General features: G+C 44.1%; 1 protein-coding gene across 2 annotated transcripts in view; it reads right to left on the minus strand.

Annotated features, from left to right (window-relative positions):
* The window catches only part of peak1 (pseudopodium-enriched atypical kinase 1), a 104348-nt gene that overhangs the window by 78262 nt on the left and 10474 nt on the right, over nucleotides 1–15612 (minus strand). For both annotated transcript variants that reach the window (XM_030096611.1, XM_030096612.1), the window contains exon 2: nucleotides 3741–3843. The gene's annotated coding sequence lies outside the window, so the exon portion shown is untranslated. The remainder of the gene's footprint in view (nucleotides 1–3740; nucleotides 3844–15612) is intronic.

Below are 15612 nucleotides of genomic sequence, written 5' to 3' on the forward strand. Positions count from 1 at the left end.
AAGGACAAAGATTACCTCCTCAGAGCCTGGCTTCAGAAGGACTTGGTGTCTTTTAAAAGCCAGCATCTGTTAGACCTGTGTTACAATTCACCTGTGTTCCACATTGTACTTCAAGTAATGAATTTCAAATCATAAGAGAAAAAAATAAGAAATTCACAAGGATCAGGGCTATGTTAAAGCGATACTTCAACATTTTGGCAAATTGGCCCATTTAGCGCAATTCATTAGTCATTTCGAACAGCATACTTACTTTTTTTTGTGAGGGCGAGCTGTTGTTTATTCAGAGGTGAGTCGGGGAAGGTTTTCCGGACGGACACAATGGAAGTGGACGGTATTTTGGTTCCCCCTCGTCAAACTCATCAAATACACAATCCAACAAACCCAAAACACTTTGGTGGGCAAATTATAATCCGCACATTCACTACGCTGTGAAATATTAATGCAAAATTACCAGATTGAGTTGTTTATGCGAAGATTGCTAAGACGGAACTACTTGTCTGGGCGTAGTGATTTCAAAAGAAAAAGTAGGTCCCAGTATTTGCTCTAGTGTCGTAACGCTACAATTTTATTTGTTGGTGTTCCACAGCGTAGTGAATGTGCGGATTATAATTTGCCCACCAAAGTGTTTTGGGGTTGTTGAATTGTGTATTTGATGAGTTTGACGAGGGGGAACCAAAATACCGTCCACTTCCATTGCGTCCGTCCGGAAAACCTTCCCCGACTCACCTCTGAATAAACAACAGCTCGCCCTCACAAAAAAAAGTAAGTATACTGTTCGAAATGACTAATGAATTGCGCTAAATGGGCCAATTTGCCAAAATGTTGAAGTATCGCTTTAACACTGTTCTTGATCAACACACCAGCCTCTACTGTAGCTACAGTAACCAGGGCTACCAGTACTCATGGAGAAACTACACTAAAAAGCCTTCATTAAAAAGGTTCTGAGCAATGTGTTGTATAGGAAGCTTTTCTTTTTCAATGCATCTGCTTTTACAAAGAACGCAGCAGGAGATGGAGGAGAGAGAGCGGAGCAGCACGACTGTGTGAACGTCTCTCACATTATTAGCTGATTTGTGAACAGGAGTCTATCAATGGCACTGGAAATGAAAGCTGTCTCTCGTAAAGCGTATCAAATACCACACGGCGGATTTTACTACAACTGATATCGTTAACACTTGGGTAGTTTTATGCTGCCCTGCCTTCTCCATAAATAACCACTGAAGTTCACCAGGTGGAACAGAGTGCAGCTGCTCATGCCAGTGACCACACTGTTCAGTATCTTCAGAGTAAAAGATGTCAGAGACAAGCCTCGCTTATCACTTCCGTCTGATCGTCTCCTGATCAGACGAGATGGCGTGGACTGATCAGGTTCAGGGATGAGTTCAGGCCGGCTGAACAAGACCAAGTCCCATCAGGGCAATTTAAAGAGCACCTAAGACCAGTTTGGGATTGCGCAAGGTAGTTGATTTAGAATTGATATGACAATTCTAGGAAAATAAAACCACACCACCTGGATTCCCTCATTGCTTTCTTATGAAACGCCTCTGTTCTCCACAATGTCTGCGTGCAATGCAAAATGTGTAAATCTTAAATGTCAAGTTCGCAGAAACACGTGTGCTGGACTGTCTAACGGAGGGATTAACTGCACCAAACTCAGGTTCAGTGAGCATTTTACTGCCTCATTTAAATCAAAGTGAAAGGCCAAGTTACACTTTTCCACATCACTTCAAGTGCAAAGATTGCAAACTTTTTTCCAATTCCAGCACATGATTTGTTACACAGAAACTATTTATTTGTTACATCGCGGCTAAACAAAGCTGTGCCTTTCAATTCTGTTTAGTGAAGCAGCACTTCAAAGCAGCACTTGTCCATTTAATGTGCATACCAATCAGCCATGAGATAATGATGACAGGTGTAATATTGTGTAACCCCATACAGAACACACTGCCATGCTATACTAGAATCAGAACCAGCAACCACTGCAGCGTATCGAGCTGCAGCAGCCCGTCCGTTGTCTTGCACCATACAGGTCATCCCTCATTCCTTTATGCATCAGTGAAGTTTAGCAGTGCAACAGGTTCTCTTCCTTTTCTTAGAGCAGTTTAGACGAACAAACCAAACAGAAAGATCACTTGTTGCCTCATTTAGAGTCGTCCTGTTGAACATATAAACAATGCTACTCACTTTGTACTCACTTGAACGCTCATATGATTTTACAGCTGGAACACACTTATGAAAAACTAGTAACTCCCTTTTAATGGCGGACTGACTTTTAAATACAGATCATTCACGATTAAAATATCAAAACTTGCTGAACGTCAAACCATTTAAAAGCAGCACCAGTCCACATATCGACCAACTCTTGCAATGCATGTTTTAAAATGTGCTTTGCAGTTTTTAAAAGTAGATCATTATAGTGACACAAACGCAAAAAAAAAAGACCTTAACAAAGCCCCGATGATGGAATCAATTGCTAAACACTGATTAATTCACATAATCGCCTTACACTATCGACGTGATTGCACAAGATGAATATTTTTAGCAGCAAAAGTTAGATAATACACCAATAACACTGTGTTGCAGGGATGAAAATGCTGTAAATTTGCATGACAGGACCAACATATAAACCAGATCAAATGTGTCAGGGAGACGAGGCAGAGGCGCGCGGAAATAAGTACTGCGAACGTGAAATTATAGAAGCAGTGACAAGAATCTTGTCAGTTAACGCAAAGGGGATTTAGTGAGACAGCACAACACGGCAGTCATCTGAGACGAGGTGGCAATAACTGGCAAAGCAGGGCAAAACAACAAGTCCAGAAATAGCAGCAGTAGCTTTGGGAGTGACGTAAAGCTGCAATTTTCAAATACCGACACTTGTGAAGTCATGAAGTCAGGGGGGGTGAAATCACTCCCCGGGAAGAGCCGGACGGCAGCAGGCAGAGAGGAGTCGTCTGAATCATTTCAACAAACGAGCAGCCTACCTGGGCTCGCTCTTGACCTTTTCTCTTGGTGCAAGTGTGCAATCACAGGGAAAGTGAGAGAGAGAGAGGTGCATGCTGGGAGTTTTTGGTGTAAGCCGAGATGGGCTAAGTTACAGACAAGCACAGCCACACCAGCGAGAGCCAAGACAACAGGGGGGCGAGGCGGCGAGGCTCGCTGACACATCTGGCTTTGTTGTGGTTGCACTTCTGTGTCGAAGCGTGAGAATGCCGTTCACAGAAGAAGAAGATTTATGGAGAGAGAGCTGGGGGACGGGGGTGGGGTGGTGGGGGGGGCAGCCACCAAGGCAAACAGCTATCAAACACCAGCCTGGGCAAAGACCCAGGCTGCATGAGCATGACTAACCCTTTGTGTCACCAGCTAAGTCCTCCACAAATATTATGTGGAGTCAGAGGTTTCGGGATGAATACCGGCTGAGGAGTTCTTCACTTTCAGCTGGGCCTTTTCCATTTGTGCTGATGTTTCGGACGGGCCCACACGGCTGCGGTGCCTCAGCTTGTTGTCCAAACCGACACTTCTGACAAGCCGCCACAGGAGTGGTTCCCAGGCCGGAGCCGAGCTTGCCATAGAAGGAGAAAGGAGGAAGCTCTCCTGAAAGAAGCCCTCAGCTTGTGGAGCGGCACAGCAGGGTTCTGTGGTGGCTTACAGCGTGGCAAATTAAAACAGCAGTCGTAATGTGATTAGCTGTGCAGCCCGGCACCATGATAAAGCAGGGGGACAGAAATTTAGACTGGGCTTACCTGCCAGGCTACGTGGCTCCCCGATGCCTTCTACAGACTGATGGCGTGGGGGCTCGGTGACTCATGCGATGCCGCGGGGCATCTCAGGACCAGAGGCAACCTCCTGCAAGAGAAAAGAGGGCAGATGTCAGCTTAATGTCAGCGACTTGTACCTGCTGAGCCTCTGCTTCGAGGAAGGCAGGGGTGTGCACAGGACAGAGAGCAAAGTCAGAGACGTTCAGGAAAACAGTATGGAAAACGTGTAAGCATTTAGTTAGAATTCTGCTCATGAAAACTTGTTCAGGTCGATTATTCTGTAAAACTGAGTCAACAAAACACAAAGACAAAAAGAACTACGGACCAAAGGGAGCATTTATGTTTTGACTCGCTGCTCAAGGTGTCAAACATACAAGCACACATTATTATGAACATTGTGTATGTTTTTTTATCATGTTTATCTACTATGTTTATGAAAATATGACAAATCTCTGCTGCTTACTGTACATCTTTATGAAAATCTAATTAGGACAGCAAATAGTGAAAAAAATAGTTTAAAAAAAGCTAAATTATTTTATAGCAAACCAAAAGCTCTTCGCTTTCAGGAAACTAACTGTTTAATTAAAAATGGCACCAATTTTATATTTGTGTCCAAAGAAAGCTGCTTTTAGATCTCAGTCTCGATTAGATATTTTGTTCAGTTCTATCCTCAGCTGGTCTGGCAAGAGAAAAGCCAAGCTGCTCTTCTAAAACATCCAACAAGTAACAGAAAGCATTCACTCCACTGTCATCAATGTGGCTTTGAGAGTCAATTCAACATATTATTTTTGTTTTACACCTATGATATGATGCGATACCTTTCTATTTGTGTTTACACACAGAGCACTGAAATAGCTTTCCGAAATTCAAACAGTGAGGCAGAGCTGTGAGGATGTGAGGGTTCAAGTCGGGTGCAATGGATCAGAGAATCTCTGAGGGACACTATTGTTGGAATTAAAAGCCTCAACCTGTAAAGTGTGTACAGGCAGAATGCCGAATCAATGATTACGCTCCTCCACTCACAGCATGAGCAAAACAGGTACATTATTATGGTCTGTTAATATAGAATTGATGTAAGCTGTTGTACATAAAATGGAGAAAAATACAAATATATTGTTTGGGGAATGGAGTCTCGACAACACACTGTTCGCTGAGAAGCAAGCCTGACAAAAACTTTGCTCCTTCTTGATGTGAGATAATCGGAACAACCTCTCAAAACAAGCCTGCCAAAATATCCAGCGAGCGATATAACGATGCCAGCAGACTAATGAGCAGTTTCAAACCCGTTCTCCAGCACACTGTCACATCCCGATTCTCATTAAAAACCATGAGTCAACAGAAATTAGCCGTGAACCACTCCCCTGCCCTAAATTCATCCCTGCAGGCCTGGTTTCGCCCGCTCCTCCTGCACCCTGCTCGGGGAACGAAACCCAGCTATATAAGGAATTGTTAGTGCCGGGCGCCGCTAACGGCCTTAAACTATTACGGCCCGGGGCTTAGAGGTGGGGAGTCTGTTTACACTGAAAGCATTTTTATTTTTTGTTTCAAGAGCGTCCACTTGCTAAACACGACTCGGCCTTTAATGTTTAATCCAACACTAATATTGGCTGCCAGCGGGCCGCGGAGGAGGAGGAGGGGGGTGGACAGGGTCAGCCTGTGAGAGCACATGCAGGTGTGAGAGCCGTTTTCTGGTCAGTGTTTGGGTGAGCATCCACAGAAGTATGCAACGATTCGAATAACTGCTGATGCTTTTTCTGCACAGCTCTCGAAGCAGGTCAGACAACATGACAAGCCAGCTTATTATAATGATACATGTGATTTCAATGCAATGCAATGCAATTAAAAAAACTAGTTATAGGTTCTCTCTCCATCTTATGAAACGTTCGTCTGCTGGACGATGCAGCACCCTCACTTGACCTTTCAAAGCCCCCCGAACTGTGGTCAACAACAATGCAAAAAAAAAAAAAAAAAAAACCACAACGCAAATATATAAGACCATAAAAATAAGAAAAAACACAAGAAAACACAAAAACCACAACACAGATACAAAAGCCAACACAAATAAGAACACCACAACATCCAATGGATGGACTGAGCGCCTCGCATGGCAGCCGCCTCCACTGGTGTGCGAATAGGAGAATGTGATTAACAGAGCAAACACAACCACAAAATTCCCAGAACAAATACAAAAGCTTCAACTCAGATCAAAACAGCACAAGAAACTGGTGGAACACAACGTAAAAAAAAAGAAAAAGACTCATAACATATTAGAAAAACGACACAAAACTTTAAAAATCACCACGCAAACAGAACGCAACGACACAAAGGCTCAGCTGAGGGATGTTTTGTCATCTTCTTATGATGAATAAAAACAAAATAACAGTAACTCCTCAAGCTCAAGCCAGATGCTTGGAATTTAGTGTCTGTCTGTCCTTGTCACATTTATCATATATATACTATATATTTCATAACCCAATTACACTGCAGTAGAGCATGTAAATAGCTCTGTAATTAGAAAGGGACTCTTGGTCTATCTGTCCTAAGAGGGGCAGTAAATGCCACGAATAATCACAAAAGACAGGTGAATGGAACAAGTTATATCCCAAAAAGTAAAGAGCACTAAAGTGAGAAGATTTTCCAAGTTGACAAGTAAGAAAAAGAAAGTAGAAAAAAAAAACCAAGTCTCCCATCTCACATCATGAGCTGAATGAAAGTTTGATAAATATAAGCCAGAACGATTCTCCCGAGGGCTTTCCTTGACTCTGGGATTCAGCCCTGACCACTTCCTTCCTCTGGCCCTAATTGCCAGCCGGCCAAAGTATTTCAACGTAGGCAGATAGTTAAGCAGCTCCATGTGTCTTCTAATGGCAGCTGAGCGATAGCAGGCAGGACAGAGTCGAACACAGCGAGCGGCTGCATCACTCTGGCACTTCTGCAGTCTGCATCGGCTCCTCCAGCCGTGCTGCCGGCCGATCACTCTCACACACAGACTGAGACGTCTTCAAACGGTCTGAGGCCAAAACTTTCAAAAAGTCTGAGTCTACCTGCCAAGACGGGGCAGAAGAAAACGTGAGATTTTTATGCGCGAGACGCGAGCGGCGGACAACGTGGATGCGCGGCGCGTCTTTGATCTCCCAGCCAGGCGGAGACGTGGAGGTCCCAGTGGGAAGAGAGCATGCCAAGCTCAACAGAACCTGAAATCAAAGCCTATACCTCGATACTCAGCCCCAAACCACATGTGACACCGTCTTGTTTGGCTGGAAATGTGCAATGTTTCAAAGATATGCCAGCTTATTGCTATCCGAGATACATGGAGACGGGACATGGCAAAAAGAATGTGACTTCAAGAAAAACCAGCGTAACTACTCCTACCCATGAAAGACAGATTGATATTTCTTGGCATTTTTTGCCAAAAATCATTACAGCTTCGGGCTGTAATATTAATGTAGCCATCATGATAGATATAGAGATGTCTGGCTGACTGCTTTGAGGAGAATATCCGGCTTTACACTGCAGTAAATACCAGGTTCAAACCAAACGTCAGCTTTACTTCTTTCAATAATTGGTTATCTGCTTAGAAGAAAAGGTTCAGGCTTCAGTTATAATCACAGCCATGCTGGTGTCAAATTATCAGCATGTCAACAGTGTAAGAGAGGCTCGCAGAAAACCTCTGAAGCCCAAAAAAGGTGTTTTAAGAGGGGTATGAAAAGAATACGAATGTTAAAAAAGCTCCTTGTATATACAGCTTGAATGAAGTTATGACGTACATAAAGCACCAGAATAAGAAAAAAAAATGTGTCTCATAAACAAATTTGTTCTTGTGGAGTTCCAAAGTATGAAACAACCCTCAAAATGAGAACATGACGTCTTTTTGAAGCGCTGCTTATTTTCCCATCGACAAATATCATCGATTACAGGGCTGCTTTTTTCTTTTTAATGTAAAAATTGTAACTTTTCAGCAAATCTAAACTTTATACTCGGACTGCAGCTGATACTGACGCTGCAGAATGAAAACAGCGTGGTCCTTAATCTTCACGAAATGCTGCGGTGTCTGCATGACCAGCACAGATGTTTGCGTTCCTCTCCGGCATTTAGACTTGTTGAGTGTCCGGGCTAAGTATGTCGGGAAGCCACAGGAGGGGCAGGAGACTGTTTGCAGTGGTCCGCGAAGCATGTCTTTGGGCCAAGACCCTGTTTCCCAAGACGGCGACGAGTTCACCGTGACCTCTGCGTGAGCCGGGAAAGTTTGGTATGCCAGACAAGAAGCAAAAAGTCTGAGAGCTTGGATTCAGTCTCCTTATCCACCCATCAATCTTTGTCCACCTCAGGGTCGTGAGGCGCCGGCTCTAATCCCAGCAGACTACACCCTGGATAGGTCACCAGTCCATCACTGGCCAAAAGACACACCTACGGGCAATCTACAATCACCCCAATCAGCATCAAGTGCATGTCACTGAGACATGTAGCAAAGGAAACATGCAAACTCCAAACATGAGCCGTTAGTGTCAATCACGACACCACTGTGTGGTCATGGCCTCTTTATATACTTCTGAAATGTGTGACTGCATCAACATCAGCAGCGCAAATAAAAATACGGCCACAAAAAATAGCACAAACAAAAGATTGGCACATGTTCTCCGAGCGTACTCAGCCACCGCGACTCCGTTTTAAAAGGATTAGGCCGTGGCCGGAGCGTCCTGCAGCCTGAGTCGACTCTGACAAGTGACTGAGCAGATGCGTGATCTGTAAACGAATAAGCTCGGCCTCTCACATAGCCAGACAAATGGCTGGAATGGCGAGCGACCCAGTAGCGCATTAACCATGACGTCAGTATTGTTCGTTCCGGAGCCAGGGCAGAAAAAAGCATCCGATTGGGTCCAAGAGTCGAGGTCTTGCATCAACTTTAGATGCCATCAGATGTTATATTTAAATGATTCTGCAGGGGGACAGAAAAGGACTCTGGTGTTACTTAACATAACACTCGCTCGTCACAATCTTTATAAGATTCCTGTTTCTTCCTCCCGTCGTATTTATATATTCTCTTCATCTCCCATCCTCACTCTTTAGCGCCGTCGTCTCAGCCTCCATCCCCACAGTGGTCCTGCTGTTCAGCTCCCAGGGTGGGCAGCTGGCTCTACATCTGACACATCTCAGGAGAAAGGGGGGAACTCCGGATTGTCGCTGCGAGGGCAGCCACCCGTGGCAGGGCTCAGCGGGACTCTGGTTGTTTATGGTTGGCACTAATTGCAGGTCTGCAGGCTTACCCGGCTCCAGAAACTCCGATCCGTACAGAAGAGATAGAGAAGTGGTTTAGACAGAAAACAAGACACAGAATGACCATTAAAACTGCTTCCACTTACAGCAACATGGGAGTGATGTAAACCCGATGGGGTGCTCAAAGACTTCAGTCAGGATCAAGCTAAGACTCCCAGGAGAGGCCCATTAATGTCCGCAAGAACGACAAATCCACTTTTTACCTCTGGTGTGTTGCAACTTGTGTGTGTGGTGTGGCTCTAAGAAGTTAATGCAAAGTACTTATTGTTTCATGAGGACATTTACAACTTTCTCTGAAATCACTGCTGTGCCAGTGGAACAGTGAAGAGGTTCTGATCTTCGAGCAGAGTTTTTCAGCTGCTTAAAAGCAGATATGGCTTGACATCTTGAGTAAAAGATAATGCCAAGGATGTGGTGAGCAGACGTTTCTCGGAGTCTTCACGAGGAATTTAAGGTGAATGACCATTATGTCAGACCTCTTTAAGTTAACAGTGAGGAAAATCGTTCGCGGTCATGGAAAGTTTGTAAGACTGGCAGAAGTGAAGGATTGTGAGAAAATGTAAACCTGAATGTTGTCACAGAGGCAGTAAAAGTGAGGATGATGTTTGTGGGTAACGTTTTCAAGGGAGAGTAGACAGATGATAGTGAAAAAGAGAGACGCAAACATTATTTTGTCCATACAAGAGCAGCCCGAGAAATAAATTCCTGAAAGGTATTCAGGAACAACTTGGAGGAACGGAGATTTAGGAAAAGCTTACAGCCCATCATACTGGGATTGTACAGAAGTAAAACATCAAATAAACAAACTAAAAACCAGTTTACCTCTGCAACAGTAATCTCAGTAAAACAGAGCATAAATTATAGCACTTTTGAAAACTATAATCTGAAAAGCTTCGACGTGGATGTTTTGCGAGGCTTATTTAAGAAACATAATTTGGAAATGCCCAAATTTAGACTGACAGTGTATCAACGAAAATACAGCATTAAAATGATAGATCATGAACTGATGATCGTACTGATACCTGGGATATGCCACAAAGTTCGTGTCGCAGGGAGGGAATCAAATGTCTCCAAGCTAACAACCGGCGACGGGCAGAGTGCACCCTGGGCAGGCCACCAGTCCATCACAGTGCTCACACACACACACACATAGACACACTCACATTCACATCCCTGCTCATTAGTCACCAATAAGTTCTTGTTAGCATATCTTTAGATCGTGAGAGGAAGAAGTCATGTGTGGAGTTGAATTACTGTGATAATGTATGGGTCTCATAATATCCAGTTCTTTGTTGAAGCTACGCCCGGCAGCCTCCTTCCTGCACCACTTTAGAAATAATCTGATAACCAACAGAAGGAAACTCTAATATAAGTGAACATTCCTAAATACACGATTCCTTACCTCATTTAAACAACAGGGAATCCTTGCTACTCACAAAAAACATAAAAGAACATCAACTATGCGTCTCATCCACCCACATTTCTGACAACAGCCGGAGAACTACTGTATGTAGATCTATTTTCCCACAAAATCTTGACTGATATGTCAAACGGGTATTAGAGGTGGGTGGAAACAGAACACAGAAAACATGAAAAAATGAAGACAGCTGGAACCTTCAAGTGAACACCAGTGGTGTCCTGGAGATGGGGGGTGTTGGGGGGCTTTAACAGCTTGGTGAAATCAGACAGACGTGTTGTTTCACCTTCAACTCTGCTTTCAGCTTGTTATGATTTTATGTTTAATCCAACAAAAAACTACCGACTGCTTCTGCGGAGGCCGAGCCGATGCTTTACACAACTGAGACGCTGCAACAGGATCCTTAATTGATGACGTATTGATTGTTGGTGTGTTGGATGAATCCTAATGAGTCCTAATTTAAAACAACTTTCTCCTTTAGAAATATCCAAAGCTTACAGTTTCCAATACACTCACACTGCGCTTCAGCGGTCAAAAACTGCTTCTCTTCCTGACAAAAACCTTGCGACACCCGACACACCGTGTACCATACATAAATAAAAGTACATTCTGCTCCGGCAGCTTCTATTTATTTTCTGGATGAAAAGTGTGACAGTCTCGAACTGCTCGGTGATGTGAATTTGGCTAAAAATCAAAAATCGTTAGCAAAGTGTTTAAAAAACAATGCACATGCTCTGACCTAATTTATCTTTCTGTCATTTCAAGCTGCATCAACTACTTCCATGACCAACCTGTTAATTAAAGCTCTTAGTGGAGAGTGCAGGACTAATAAGTGTGTCCTCCTTTGTGTCAGGATTCCATGCTGAATCTATTTTTTTTCTTGTACAGTGGAAGTAAATGAGCACGTCTTCCTTAACTAAGTCGCTGGAGAGTAACTGGGGATTCGTGAAGTGTGTGCAAGAAAAGATAGCTTTTAATTAAAAGAAGGGAATAAGTAACTGCAGCTGCAGTTATCAACATACCCTGGAGCAAAGCAATACCCTCAAAAATGAACAAACGTACGGCATCAGAGACGGGTCAGATTCGATTGTACATAAGAACCTGATAAAATGGTTACGGCATTAAAACGTTAAATAATTTTTATTGTTTTAATCATATCAGAGGGATCAATATCATCATTAATGTCAGAACGTGGTTCAGCCATGCTGCTGATAGTCTTGACTTTATCAACACACATGATAAAGTAAAGTTGTTTAATTTAAAGTCCATGTAATTCACTCCAAAAATGATTGATGTAACATAAATGAACTGGGTCAACATAGAAAGGAGATGCACAGTGTTTGTCTGCGACTTTGAGAGTCACTAACAATTAAACAAATCACAGAAGACAGTTAAAATGCATCCATGCCTATTGAGGATCAACATGTTGACTTCATTTCCTTTAACAGAGGGAAGTGGAAGCTTATCAAGTGGGTCACTGTCGTAAACAGCACTGATGAGGCAGGAACACAGCGTTTCAGGGAAAATCAGACTGAACTGGTCTGAACGTGACTGGTACCATATGCCAGATGTTTTCTTCTTTTTTCTTATAATGCACAAGCTACTTTGACTTAAATTTTTTTTTAGATGAAATCACCAACAATCCATGCTGATTTTGCGCGATCATTTCTTTACATTGCCACCACAATTTCCAGTGATTTTATCAATGGTTGGTATTTATTGACTTAACTAAGAAGATGTTTAATGGAAGTGGGCATTGTCATTTTAGCTGGGAAACAAAAAACAATCACCTCAAACCACTCCACTTTTCAGCACAATTATAAGAGGTGTCTAAAAATTTATCTTTCATTAAAAAAATAATCTGTTTTCAAAATAAAATGTGAAAGCAGCATTTGGATCTGGGCTGAAGCCTGAAGGTTCCTGACAGCGCTGCAGAGGCAGATAAGTGCATCAAGTACTAAAACTCACTCAGTGAAGGATCATGGTATAAATCAGGCCCTGCTCTTATTAAACACAAGAGAGTCTAAAAAGTTCTCTGATACAGCCAATTTTTTTGCTGCCTCTTAAAGCTCGGGTAGACGATGTTGTCCAAAAGCACTTTTTGTCACACTGAGTGAAATGCTCCTTACCCCCCCTGGGAGAAGTCAATACATTATGTGGACGGAAAAAGGTGCGGAAAAAATCTGACAACTGTAGCGGCCAAAGGACGGTAAAAACTCCGACCAATCGTAAGGCGCGGACCGCTCTTCAGGAACCAATCAAATCCCTTCGCCGTTCTACCAGCCCCCTGTGTGTACATTTCATTGGCGTGCACTGGCCCTGGTTCAGTGCGCGTTGTCAAGGCGCTCTCGGCGCTCGCAGCTCGCAGAGCGGGCGCGCTGCACTCCTATGCGCGTTGTGTGCGGGCAGTCAGAAAGGTTAATAACATTGGAGGCCATCACAAACTTCGTGCGAGTGGCGCTTCCACGTCCAGTGCGTTCGCTCCCAACGGGAGCTCCTCCAATGGGGTGGGAGCTGGGCGGAGCCTTGGGGAGATGCTACATTCGTGCTACATGCTAGTTTTCCAAGATCGGCAACCCTAGCTTTAACTTCTCAAAACGCACACTTGAGTGAACCCATTTGACCTTTTCAACGGCACGTTACACAGAAATGATAACAGCAGCAGAGTATTACCACATACATAAATCTCTAGTAATTTCTTTCCTCCTCTGAAAAGTTACTTTGCTTTCTCAAAGTATTGAAGAAACAAACAGAGTTTCCTGAGATCTCTCCCAATCCTCCATCACGTGCCGGTGCAGGTGCTCCACTCTAATTCTCACACATGGGAGACGAGGATGTTCTGGCATCGGAAGCGATAAGAGGTGGGGGGAGAAACGTGGATGTCAGTCAATACATGAGAGTATATTTTCTATGTTTACATTTTATCTCTTCTACAGAAGAGAAAATAAACACTTTGAAGTTTTCCACTGAGACGAAGTGTGCCAGAAAAATAAAGAAGCCAAGGGACAAGCCGATCCGTATGTTTGATCATCTTACAACGCGTCGTCCCAGAGCTCAGTCCAGACATGGAAGATGAACTGCATAACGGGGTGCGCTAAGGCCCGGCCATGTGCTGCTCCTACTGCTGTCCATGGACTCCAGGAACACAGTGCATCTCACTGTACTTCTCTGCTTGTTCTTGCTTCAAGAGCTCAAAACCTCGTGGCTGAGCGCCAAAATCCGGGCAGAGCGCCCACCTGCTATTACAACCCCGCCGTGAAGTGAGCAGCCAGCCTAAACACACGCTACAGACTTGCTCGTCTCCTTCGATTAAGAGCTGTCATGCCATCTCTTGGTTCCTCGCCGTGCCGTACTCGCTCCTTCACACCATTCTCAGACGGCCACATCAAGCTCGCCCCGTCCCTGATATAGCCGCGGCGTTGACTCACGGTGTGGGACAACACGAGGGGAGAGAGCGTTTGTTTTCATGCCATTTCCTGAGAATCCAGATGATGTCCCGCGCTAAACAACAAGCAACGCTGCAGAGACGCGGCGCAAACTATCACCGCTAATGAGATCACAGCGTGATGGCGGCTGTGTGCGCTGTGACGGAGAGCGAGAGCAGGGCCCGCGAGCCGCGGCAGGTAATTTGAGATGTTCCCTCACTCAGCTGGGTGACGCCTAAATGAGGTGAGTCCGCAAATTTAATTTGAGCGGCACCAACAGGATTATTTGTGGAGAAGAGAGTCTCGCTGTGTCAGGCAAGGTCAGGCGGCGGATGTTTGTTTACAAGCGGGGAGGTGGCGAACGCCGGCGGGCATTTTGGCCGCGGATGTTGTGTAATGTCTTAACCAACCTGGAATGCCAAGTGGCAAATACTGCTCAGGATGACTGTTGGCGAGTCTGGAGCGATGCAGCAAGGTGCTGCTCTCAGTTCCACTAAATGTAAACATCCATTTCCTTCATTAAAAAAAAAAATTAGACAATATGTGATCAAAGTTTACCTGTACCTTCAAAAGGGCTTATCTTTAACACAGAGCAGGCTGAGCACATTTTCAGCGTTTAAACTTTATGACGATGCGTGCTGTAAAAGAAGCGTGTGCTTGCACTGCATTTCTCTGTCCATATACGTCACTGTGATATCCTGCCTTTGTTAATAAGTAAAAACTACTTGTGTGGAGATGAGCATGGTGTTTATCTCCACTGTCACAACACAGAGGTATGCAGCCAGACGACAAATTTTGCAAGTTAAACAAAGGTAATGCTGTGCTGTACAGCAGTATAAAGCTGGATCTTTTTCAGCAGACTGTTGCTAAAACCGTCTACCTCCACACGGTCTCAGTCCAGAGGCATGAGAAGCTCTCATCAACAGAACATGTGCTATTACGGGGTGAGTTTCCTCATCCAAATAAATCACTATTATTCACAATGAGTAACACTGCCCTGCCATCAGAGTATAAAGTCTTGACATTTTTCATGCTGTGTGAAACAGTGATAAAACTTTAATTAGCCAGAGGACACGCCACTTGCTCAAATCAGCTACAGCTGAAAACAACCAAAGCCACTCAGGCATTAAAGTCATCTCTGGTCGTCACTAAATTAGGAGCAGATTAGACGCTCCTATTAAAAAAGACAAGGGGTGTCACTGTGCAAGTAAAGAAACTGAACGCAGATTTTTACATTTTTATGGAGGAAAAAAGTGTCGTTTGACCTAATTAAGAAATCCGAACATTAGAGGGAAGTTTAATACATTTATAAAGTGAGGAAGAGCCATTATTAGGAGTGGGTTTGCAGAGCTGTGCCGCACCCTGGATTCCACACATCTCATCAATAATTTATGAGACCAGACTTTATAGGAAACATCCATGCAACAAGGAAACTCTAATATGAAGCCTGAAATAGCAGGAAGTGTGCAGGCTCAGGCTACCCACCCGCAAGAGTTCTACAGCGCGAACAATAGGGGTGCAGCAAAGCGCTGGCGTATTTAAATGATCTCTGATAGCACCACTGTAAACAAGTCCTGCAGCGGCCAGATATGCTGGAGAGATTTCAGCACAACGCGTAGCGGCTTATTTTTAAGAAGCACGGCCAGAGTGCGTCTGGGAGGGTTAGTGAGGTTAAAACTTGGTCCAGAGAGCTCCGAACGCATTTCAGCTGGCCCACGGGTTGTTGGCACGGATGCAGCCT

The sequence above is a fragment of the Salarias fasciatus genome, chromosome 7 (genome assembly GCF_902148845.1).
Source record: "Salarias fasciatus chromosome 7, fSalaFa1.1, whole genome shotgun sequence".
In the NCBI taxonomy this organism is placed as follows: Eukaryota; Metazoa; Chordata; class Actinopteri; order Blenniiformes; family Blenniidae; genus Salarias; species Salarias fasciatus.